Here is a 12,626-nt window from a genome sequence, read left to right on the forward strand (position 1 = left end):
TTGCTACACGCCGTAATTGCAGAGTAGATCAAACGCTGCAAGGGGATGGTCATGAGGCTGAGGACGCGGGACGACGACGCTTGACAATATCATTAGGACTCACAAGAAAGAGCCGCAAAGCCGTTTGAACCATTTGTACAGTGCAGGAAGTCCAGTAGGTACTAGTCATTGGCAACAAAGTCTTTCATGTACACTAGTTATGGGCCTGCTGCAATGCAAGCGCCCATTCACATGCTGCTGAGCAGCCCATATTATTATTGCTCATACTTCAACTTGTATTATTATAGTTCCGCACGTTTCTTTTACGATTAATACGAGACGAACAGGCCAACAAACCCCCACATATGTTATATCGTCGGAAAGGTCTCGTTCGCGCAGACGGCGATACTTTAAGTTGGGAACATTTCGTGTTACCATGGCGACGCTATTACAAAAACTAATCGCTTTGAGCCCATTGATTGGGTACGCAATAGGGACGTCCAATAATGGCGTTTTTGCCGATATTCCGATATTGTCCAACTCTGAATTACCGAATCCGATATCAATTGATACCGATATATACAGTCGTGGAATTAACACATTATTATGCCTAATTTTGTTGTGATGCCCCGCTGGATGCATTAAAGCAGGGGTGCTCATTACGTCGATCGCGAGCTACCGGTCGATCCCGGAGGGTGTGTCAGTCGATCACCAGCCAGGCATGAAAAAATAGTCCTAAAAATGAGCGATCATAAATCTTCACTATGACGTCACTTTCGTCACTTGATTGACATTCTCGGCACCCGAGGGTCTTCTGAGATGTCGCTGGCTGCTGCCAGCTCATTAAAATTACCGACTGGAAGGCGAGAAACACTTTATTTCAACAGACTGGCGCCGTACCTGTCGTCAAAACTCCAAAGACCGACTGCACAGTTGCACAATAAAAGTGCTGCTTCATCCTGCCTGCGCTACCAAAATAAGAGTCTCAGAAAACTGGCATGCACAAGCTAGCAAGCTACGGAGTTTGGAGACAATGTATTTCTTGTAAAGTGTATACAAAGGAGTACGGAAGCTGGACAAATAAGATGCCAAAAACCAACCACTTTCATGTGGTATTGGACAGAAAGGAGGACTTTTTTTCTCCTCCATTCAAAAATGCGGACATTATCATCACCACTGTCTGATTCCAATCAATGCAAGTCATCAGAATCAGGTAATACACCAACTTATATTCTTGTCTTCATGAAAGAAAGGAATCTATATGTGTTAAACATGCTTGTATTATCTTTAAACACCTTTAACTTATTAACAATATTAACTATATGTGTTAAACATGCTTGTATTATCTTTAAACACCTTTAAGTTGTTAACAATATTAACTATATGTATTAAACATTATTGTATTATCATTAAACACCTTTAATTTTTTTAACAATATTAACTATGTGTTAAACATGCTTGTGTTATCATTAAACACCTTTAACTTGTTAACAATATTAACTATATGTATTAAACATGCTTGTATTATCATTAAACACCTTTAAATTTTTAACAATATTAACTATATGTGTTAAACATGCTTGCATTATCATTAAACACCTTTAACTTGTTAACAAAAACATATATTTCATAAATAAGTAAATGTAAATTATATATATGAATGAGGTAGATCCCCACGACTTGATCAATTGAAAAGTAGCTCGCCTGCAGAAAAAGTGTGAGCACCCCTGCATTAAAGCAGTGGTACTTAACCTTGTCGGAGGTACTGAATCCCACCAGTTTCATATGCGCATTCAGTGAAAAATAAAATAAAATTCAAGAAAAAGTTATATGATTTTTTACTGGTGCACAAAATGAACCGTGCATGAACATCACCTTGTTCAAAGAACAAAACCAACACAGTGCATGAACTCACAACAAATTACACACATTAAACACATTCCCATGAATTGATTAACGTGGACCCCGACTTAAACTTAAACAAGTTGAAAAACGTATTCGGGTGTTACCATTTAGTGGTCAATTGTACGGAATATGTACTGTACTGTGTAAACTGTACTGTTTCATATAATGTATTCTCTTCCTTTGCAATCTGCTAGTAAAAGTTTCAATCAATCAAAAAACCTGCAAATCAGATGGAAAATTAGAGGGAACATTGTTTGGGGGTATCCATAATACGCCGATAGGGAGAAATTTTTATTTACACAATAAGTAGGATGTGTCTACCTCCGTGGCGGAGGCTCCGCCGAACCCCTAGGGTTCGATCGAACCCAGGTTAAGAACCACTGCATTAAACAATGTAACTTTATCATGAATTGATTAACGTGGACCCCGACTTAAACAAGTTGAAAAACTTATTGGGGTGTTACCATTTAGTGGTCAATTGTACGGAATATGTACTGTACTGTGCAATCTACTAATACAAGTTTCAATCAATCAATCAAAAACAAGGTTTTCCAAAATAAGAGAACAACTTCAACTCCAGTTATGGAAAAAAGTGCCAACATGGCACTGCCATATTTATTATTGAAGTCACAAAGTGCACTATTTTTTTTAACATGCCTCACCTCAAAACAGCTTGGAATTTGGGACATGCTCTCCCTGAGATAATACCCACTACAACTATGAGAAATACTATACTTTGACTTTCACAAAGTGCATTACCGTAGTTTTTTTTAATTTTTTTATGTCGCACCGGCCGAAAATGCATAATAAAGAAGGGAAAAAACATATATAAGTCGCACTGGAGTATAAGTCGCATTTTTTGGGGAAATTTATTTGATAAAAGCCAACACCAAGAATAGACATTTGAAAGGCAATTTAAAATAAATAAAGAATAGTGAACAACAGGCTGAATAAGTGTACGTTATATGAGGCATAAATAACCAACTGAGAACGTGCCTGGTATGTTAACGTAACATATTATGGTAAGAGTCATTCAAATAACTATAACATATAGAACATGCTATATGTTTACCAAACAATCTGTCACTCCTAATCGCTAAATCCAATGAAATCTTATACGTCTAGTCTCTTACGTGAATGAGCTAAATAATATTATTTGATATTTTAACGGTAATGTGTTAATAATTTCACACACAAGTCGCTCCTGAATATAAGTCGCACCCCCGGCCAAACTGTGAAAAAAAACTGCGACTTATAGTCCGAAAAATACGGTATTTTTTATTTTTTAAATATGCCTCAAAACAACAGCTACAAAAACAATGAAGGCACACAGCTTCAGTCCAAAGTATACTAGAGACCGCCGAATTCAGGAGATGGTGGGGGCAGCGTGGTTGAGGTGAGGGGGGGGGGGGGGGGGGGGGGCGTGGTTGGGGGCGGGCGGGGTTTGGTGGTAGCCTGGGTGTATATTGTCCCGTCCTGGAAGAGTTAGTGCTGCAAGGGGTTCTGGGTATTTGTTCTGTTGTGTTTATGTTGTGTTACGGTGCGGATGTTCTCCCGAATTGTGTTTGTCATTCTTGTTTGGTGTGGACTCACAGTGTGGCGCATATTTGTAACAGTGTTAAAGTTGTTTATACGGCCACCCTCAGTGTGACCTGTATGGCTGTTGAAAAGCTGCAGATGTTATGTGATTGCGGCACATAAAGGCAGTGCCTTTAAGGTTTATTGGCGCTCTGTAGTTCTCCCTACGTCCGTGTACACAGCGGCGTTTTAAAAAGTCATACATTTTACTTTTTGAAACCGATAATTTCCGATATTACATTTTAAAGCATTTATCGGCCGATAATATCAGCAGTCCGATAATATCGGACATCCCTAGTCCGCAACCTTTATAATGGCGGATATTCCCAGCAGAACACTCCAAATTGCGAGATGACCTCCTCTTGTAGCTCTGCCATACTTTCACGTAGCTCGGTGCTTAACATCTCATTTTGTTCACACACTTGTCTACTTTAACCCTGGCTAAAAAGTTTTTATGTCCGATGTTTGGTTTTGTCTGGATGGCCATCGGAAGGAGGCGAGGGCCATCGGGGTTCCTTCATTAAAGAGGACGGCGTCAAGCCCTGGAAAATAAAGCTTTTTCTTTGGTGAACAATCTGTCCTCACGGCCACATCTTTTATTCCACTGTCATGTGTTTCGGTGAAAACGTTGACACACATGTCCTCTCTCAGAAAAATGTCACTTGTATGTAGGTCATGTGTCCCATTTGGCTTCTGTTGGCCCTCAAAGCCAAGAAAGTCAGCTAAATCTCTCAGACTCCAATGTAGAGTATCGGCTTGAAAAGACACAAATAATCTTCTTTTCCTACTCGCTCTAACTCGGCCATTTCTGCACTTTACGGAAATCTGAGAACACCGGAACGTTCCTCAAAGCCTTGAGGCGCTCCCGGTTTTTACCAAAAGTCTATATCTCGAAGCGTTTGCCCACAATCAGACTTTGTTCGGCATGAAGTTTTTCAACAAATCCTACATGAACTGCTGTCATTGTGTAATTGTGGCAGGTTCATCTAATTACATGAAGTCACGTGACAGCCCCTCCCCTCAGGTATCTGAGTCTGGTGTTTGTACAGGGCCGTAACTAACAGTTCAATGGACAGACCACAGGCCCCCCGCCCCACAGTTAATGTGCATTAGCTGCTTACTACTCTGACTTTGTTGGATAAATGTGAAATAAAGGAGGTAAATAACATCAAATATTTACTATTGACTTTATTACATGTTGTAAAAGTCGTCAGTGACATTCAATGTCGTTATTAGCCTCAACCCCAGTGAACGGAATGCTAATGCTAACAAGCTGACATGTATTATTTATATATTGTTATTTACATATAAACACTGACATGTATTATTTTTATCTTGTTATTTACAGATAAACACTGACATGTATTATTTATATATTTTTTATTTACAGATAAACACTAACATTTATTATTTTTTATTTACAGATAAACACTGACATTTATTTATATATTATTTACAGATAAACACTGAAGTTTATTATTTATATATTGTTATTTACAGATAAACACTACCATTTATTATTTATATATTTTTTATTTACACAAACTAACATTTATTATTTATATATTTTTTATTTACAGATAAACACTGACATGTATTATTTATATATTATTTACAGATAAACACTGATGTTTATTATTTATATATTGTTATTTTCAGATAAACACTGATATTTACTATTTATATATTATTTACTTACAGACAAACACTGACATTCATTACTTATATTTTGTTATTTACAGATAAACACTGACATGTATTATTTATATATTATTTACAGATAAACACTAACATTTACTATTTATTTATTATTTACAAACAGTGACATGTATTATTTATATATTCTTATTGACATATAAACACTAACATGTATTATTTATATATTGTTTTTGACAGATAAACACTAACATGTATTATTTATATATTATTTACAAACAAACACTGATATGTATTATTTATATATTGTTATTTACAGAAACACTAACATGTATTATTAATATATGATTTCAAGAAATACTAACATGTATTATGTATATATTGTTATTTACAGATAAACACTAACATTTATTACTTATATATAGTTATTTACAGATAAACACTGACATTTATTATTTATATATTATTTCCAGATAAACACTGACATTTATTTATATATTATTTACAGATAAACACTAATTTATTATTTAAATATTTTTTATTTACAGATAAACACTAACATTTATTATTTATATATATTTTTTATTTACAGATAAACACTGACATTTATTATTTATGTATTATTTACAGATAAACACTGACATGTATTATTTATATATTATTTACAGACAAACACTGACATTTATTATTTATATATTATTTACAAATAAACACTGACATGTATTATTTATATTATTTACAGATAAACACAAACATTTATTTTTATATATTGTTATTTTCAGACACACTGACATGTATTATTTATATATTGTTATTTACATATAAACACTGACATGTATTATTTTTATATTGTTATTTACAAATAAACGCTGACGTGTTTTTGTATTGTATTTACAGACAAACACTGACATTCATTATTTATATATTATTTACAGATAAACACTGACATGGAGCTTTCTCTGTTGCGGGTCCCAAAGTCTGGAACGATCTCCCTCTCCATGTGAGACAGGCCCCTTCTTTGGCTATTTTTAAGACCCTTCTTAAAACCCATTTTTATTCACTGGCTTTTAACCCAGCATGAGACTTTGAATTGTTTTTAGCTTTTAACTTTTTGAACTGTTTTTAACTTTTAAACTGTTTTTATTTAACAAACTGTTCTTAGGGTAATTTATATTTGCTTTTTAAATGTGTAATTTTATTTCTGTTTTAAATGTTATTTTTTAGTCTGTCCTTTGCCTTCATTTCTTTGTGGTGTACAGCCCTTTGTTTTTCAACTGTGCTTTTTTTTAAAGGGCTTTATAAATAAAGTTGGTATGGTATGGTATGGTATGGTATTTATGTATTATTTACAGATAAACACTAACATTTATTATTCATATATTGTTATTTACAGACAAACACTGACATGTATTATTTATATGTTGTTATTCACAGATAAACACTGACATTTATTATTTATATATTATTTCCAGATAAACACCGACATTTATTCATATATTATTTACAGATAAACACTAATTTATTATTTAAATATTTTTTATTTACAGTTAAACACTAACATTTATTATTTATATATTTTTTATTTACAGATAAACACTGACATTTATTATTTATGTATTATTTACAGATAAACACTGACATGTATTATTTATATATTATTTACAGACAAACACTGACATTCATTATTTATATATTTACAAATAAACACTGACATTTATTATTTATGTATTATTTACAGATAAACACTAACATTTATTTTTTTATATATTGTTATTTACAGACACACTGACATGTATTATTTATATATTGTTATTTAGATATAAACACTGACATGTATTATTTTTATATTGTTATTTACAGATAAACACTGACATTTGTTATTTATATATTGTTATTTACAAATAAACACTGACATTCATTATTTATATATTATTTACAGATAAACACTGACATGTAGTATTTATGTATTATTTACAGATAAACACTGACATTTATTATTCATATATTGTTATTTATAGACAAACACTGACATGTATTATTTATATGTTGTTATTTACAGATAAACTGACATGTATTATTTTATATTATTTACAGATACACACTGGCATTTATTATTTATGTATTATTTACAGACAAACACTGACATGTATTATTTATATATTGTTATTTACATATAAACATTGACATGTATTATTTTTGTATTACTATTTACAGATAAACACTGACATGTATTATTTATATATTGTTATTCACAGCTGAAATGGACCAAAAAGAATCACCTGACCCTCATGAAGTCATCATTTACTGAGGACGACTTTCTGACTGTTGGACATTGTGGACAAAACAAAGCCTGGCTTTTTATGAACAATTGGGTACATTTTATTTTATAAATCATCATTTTTATTGTTTTGTATTTCAATGACTTACTTTTTAGTAAAATAACTGTGACCTAATATTGTCTGTATATTGACATGGTATCAGTGTAGAAATATAGTAATCCACTCCTCCATACGTCATCAGACTGACTTGTATAAACTACCTGAACTGTGAAATATGGTGCAAACACAAACCACACACTTCTACAGGAACACATAGATCCAGGGACCAGAGGTTCCAGGAACTAAAAGTTCAAGTAGAAAAATGCCTATTGAGTGTTCGCTCGTGCATTAGCAAGTGATGTGGGTTTGGACCTGATTATTTAGACTTTTAACAGTTATTCCTTTATATTTAATTTTTTGCAAGGTGTCAGTTATCATGACTAAGTTGTGAAAGTACAAGTTGCTACGTGCGAATGCAGCTAACGAACTGATGGAAGCATGCTGGCACCATGCGCTCGTTTGATTGATTGATTGAGACTTTTATTAGTAGATTGCACAGTTCAGTACATATTCCGTACAATTGACCACTAAATGGTAACACCCCAATACGTTTTTCAACTTGTTTAAGTCGGGGTCCGAGTAAATCAATGCATGGCACAAATATATACTATCAGCATAATACAGTCATCACACAAGTTCATCATCAGAGTATATACATTGAATTATTTACATTATTTACAATCCGGGGGGGTTGATATCAGCACTTCAGTCATCAACAATTGCAGAGAAATGGGCATTGAAAACCGTGTAGATCTGACTTGGTAGGATGTGAACATAGTGAGTTCAGAAAGCATAAGAACAAGTATATACATTTGATTATTTACATTGATTATTTACAATCCGGGGAGGTGGGATGTGGAGGGGGGAGGGTGTTAGTCAAGGGTTAAAGTTGCCTGGAGGTGTTGTTTTAGTGCGGTTTTGAAGGAGGATAGAGATGGACTTTCTTTTACACCTGTTGGGAGTGCATTCCATATTGATGTGGCATAGAAGGAGAATGAGTTACTTGAGTAAACATTCCAAACAGTAACTTAGCACAGGGAGCTTGACAGTTGTTCTTTCAGCACGTTTCATCCCTGATCCTCTTTAGTCTAAGTCTCAAGTCGAGGTGAACTCAGGTCATGGTCATGGACCACTGCCATTCCAGACTGATCACTTTGGGGGTTTGTCTTGCAGGTCAACGCTACATGACACCACTGACGCCAACTAGCCCACGCCCGTCGTGCACATCCATCCATCCATCCATCCATCCATCCATCCCTCATCCATCCATGGACCACTGTGTTGCTCTTCAAGTATGTCCCACACCCTTGAAAGCACCATTCTAAGTCATTGGGTTATGTAATATTTCACTTATTCACCCAGAATCCAAGTACACCTGATAAGCCAGTCATAACTGAAAACCACACATATTCAAATGTTAACTTAAGGATCTAAATGTTGCTTTTCCATTTCTATGGCTTATTAAATGGCTATCAAATGAAAATAAATGAATGAATAATGTAATTCCATAATACAAACAATCCATAAAATGCTTATGGTTTATGTTATTGTTATTTAAATGTATGTACTGTATACAAATCATACATATCAAACGTACGGCCCGCGGGCAGGATCAGGCCCGTGAACAGGTTTTATCCGATGAGTTTGCCAAGTATAAAAATGAGCCGAAATTTTTGAACGAAAGAAACGGCTGTTCCAAATGTGTCCACTGGATGTCGCAATAGCAATCCTTTGTATCTTTGTACCTTTATGCTACATATGTAAAAAAAAATCTAATAAACCACATGTTAGTGCACCAGTCGAGGAAAATAAGCAAACTACACAAATAACATCCTGTAATTTGATTTTGATTTAATTTTTTTATCTTGATGATTGTAAATTAACACCAATGAGTTGACTGATGAACATTATCACGTCATTTATTCAGAAAGTATAAATAACGACAAATAAAGATATAATACTAGAGATGTCCGATAATGGCTTTTTTGCCGACATCCGATATTGTCCAACTCTTAATTACCGATTCCGATATCAACCGATACCGATATATACAGTCGTGGAATGAACCCATTATTATGCCTAATTTTGTTGTGATGCCCCGCTGGATGCATTAAACAATGTAACAAGGTTTTCGAATATAAATCAAGTCAAGTTATGGAAAAAAATGCCAACATGGCACTGCCATATTTATTATTGAAGTCACAAAGTGCATTATTTTTTTTAACATGCCTCAAAACAGATTACCAGATTACCCAGAATTCCCGGTTTTGCAGGACATTTTTCCATTAAAAAATGAACGGGCCATTTTTCTAACTTGCACAATTCCCACATTTCTCAACCGATTCATTTGTCAACCATCAACCCACACTGTTCTTTGTCGAATGCAAAACATGTTGTCCCCTTCCCAAATTTCCCGGTTTTCCTGCAATTTCCACACATTTTTCAACCGTTTTTGACCATTCCAACTTCAAAACATTCTTTTTAATTGGGACCACAAAACTACCATTTGTCTTGGCGTACAAATTCCCGGTTTTCCCGGAATTCCGAAATACCCATTTGAATGTTACTAGATCAACGTTTTTCAACCCATTTATAAAATCCAGGACAATTGTGCTAGTATCAATATTTTCAAAAATTCCCGTTCTTCCCTATATTCCCAAATTTCCAGGAAATTCCCATTCAAATGAATGGACATATTCATAGTTACAATGCCCCCAAAACTTTGTGCCATTTTTTACCCGATTCCGACATTTCAACCATCAACCCACACTGTTCTTTGTCGAATGCAAAACCTGATGTCCCCTTCCCAAATTTCCCGGTTTTCCCGGAATTTCCACACATTTTTTCTCCATTGACAATGAACGAGCATTATACAATCCCACATTTCTCAACCGATTTGTTTGTTCCACTTATCTCACCTTACACAATCAAACTACCATTTTCCAAGTTCAAAAAAAATTCCAGGAATACTCAGAATGACCGGTTTTCTAAAGCCCTGCTTTCACCTGTTACTGGAAAATGTTCACAATCCACATTTTTCAACCGTTTTTGACCATTCCAACTTCAAAACATTATTTTTAATTGGGACAACAAAACTACCATTTGTCTTGGCGTACAAATTCCCGGTTTTCCCGGAATTCCGAAATACCCATTTGAATTTAAACTGTTACTAAATCAACGTTTTTCAACCCATTCATATAATCCAGGACAATTGTGCTAGTATCAATATTTTAAAAAATTCCCGTTTTTCCCTATATTCCCAAATTTCCAGGAAATTCCCATTCAAATGAATGGACATATTCATAGGTACAATGCCCAAAACTTTGTGCCATTTTTTACCCGATTCTGACATTTCAACCATCAACCCACACTGTTCTTTGTCGATTGCAAAACATGTTGTCCCCTTCCCAAATTTCCCGGTTTTCCTGCAATTTCCACACATTTTTTCTCCATTGACAATGAATGAGCATTGTACAATCCCACATTTCTCAACCGATTTGTCTGTTCCACTTATCTCACCTTACACAATCAAACTACCATTTTCCAAGTTCAAAAAAAATTCCAGGAATACTCAGAATGACCGGTTTTCTAAAGCCCTGCTTTCACCTGTTACTGGAAAATGTTCACAATCCACATTTTTCAACCGTTTTTGACCATTCCAACTTCAAAACATTATTTTTAATTGGGACAACAAAACTACCATTTGTCTTGGCGTACAAATTCCCGGTTTTCCCGGAATTCCGAAATACCCATTTGAATGTTACTAGATCAACATTTTTCAACCCATTTATATAATCCAGGACAATTGTGCTAGTATCAATATTTTAAAAAATTCCCGTTTTTCCCTATAGTCCCAAATTTCCAGGAAATTCCCATTCAAATGAATGGACATATTCATAGTTACAATGCCCAAAACTTTGTGCCATTTTTTTTTACCCGATTCCAACATTTCAACCATCAACCCACACTGTTATTTGTCGAATGCAAAACATGTTGTCCCCTTCCCAAATTTCCCGGTTTTCCTGGAATTTCCACACATTTTTTCTCCATTGACAATGAATGAGCATTATACAATCCCACATTTCTCAACCGATTTGTCTGTTCCACTTATCTCACCTTACACAATCAAACTACCATTTTCCAAGTTCAAAAAAAAAATCCAGGATTGCTCAGAATGACCGGTTTTCTAAAGCCCTGCTTTCACCTGTTACTGGAAAATGGTCGCAGTCCACATTTTCCAACCGTTTTTGACCATTCCAACTTCAAAACATTATTTTTTAATTGGGACAACAAAACTACCATTTGTCTTTGCATACAAATTCCCGGTTTTCCCGGAATTCCAAAATACCCATTTGAATTTAAAATGTTACTAAATCAACATTTTTCAACCCATTTATATAATCCAGGACAATTGTGCTAGTATCAATATTTTCAAAAATTCCCGTTTTCACTATATTCCCAAATTTCCAGGAAATTCCCATTCAAATGAATGGACATATTCATAGTTACAATGCCCAAAACTTTGTGCCATTTTTTACCCGATTCCAACATTTCAACCATCAACCCACACTGTTATTTGTCGAATGCAAAACATGTTGTCCCCTTCCCAAATTTCCCGGTTTTCCTGCAATTTCCACACATTTTTTCTCCATTGACAATGAATGAGCATTGTACAATCCCACATTTCTCAACCGATTTGTTTGTTCCACTTATCTCACCTTACACAATCAAACTACCATTTTCCAAGTTCAAAAAAAATTCCAGGAATGCTCAGAATGACCGGTTTTCTAAAGCCCTGCGTTCACCTGTTACTGGAAAATGTTCACAATCCACATTTTTCAACCGTTTTTGACCATTCCAACTTCAAAACATTCTTTTTAATTGGGACCACAAAACTACCATTTGTCATGGCGTACAAATTCCCGGTTTTCCCGGAATTCCGAAATACCCATTTGAATGTTACTAGATCAACATTTTTCAACCCATTTATAAAATCCAGGACAATTGTGCTAGTATCAATATTTTCAAAAATTCCCGTTCTTCCCTATATTCCCAAATTTCCAGGAAATTCCCATTCAAATGAATGGACATATTCATAGTTACAATGCCCAAAACTTTGTGCCATTTTTT

At 34.6% G+C, this 12,626-nt stretch overlaps 1 long non-coding RNA gene across 2 annotated transcripts in view; it reads left to right on the top strand.

The window, feature by feature from the left end:
* LOC133612781 (uncharacterized) overlaps nucleotides 1-12,626 on the top strand; it is a 106,899-nt gene that overhangs the window by 27,746 nt on the left and 66,527 nt on the right. The window contains exons 2-3 of one of the 2 annotated variants that reach the window (XR_012050626.1): nucleotides 7,374-7,490; nucleotides 8,670-8,788. This is a non-coding gene — a long non-coding RNA (uncharacterized lncRNA). Of the gene's footprint in view, nucleotides 1-7,373; nucleotides 7,491-8,669; nucleotides 8,993-12,626 lie in introns of those variants that run through there. The other variant, XR_012050625.1, reaches the window with a different exon arrangement.

The sequence above is a fragment of the Nerophis lumbriciformis genome, linkage group LG10 (assembly GCF_033978685.3).
Source record: "Nerophis lumbriciformis linkage group LG10, RoL_Nlum_v2.1, whole genome shotgun sequence".
Lineage (NCBI taxonomy): Eukaryota > Metazoa > Chordata > Actinopteri > Syngnathiformes > Syngnathidae > Nerophis > Nerophis lumbriciformis.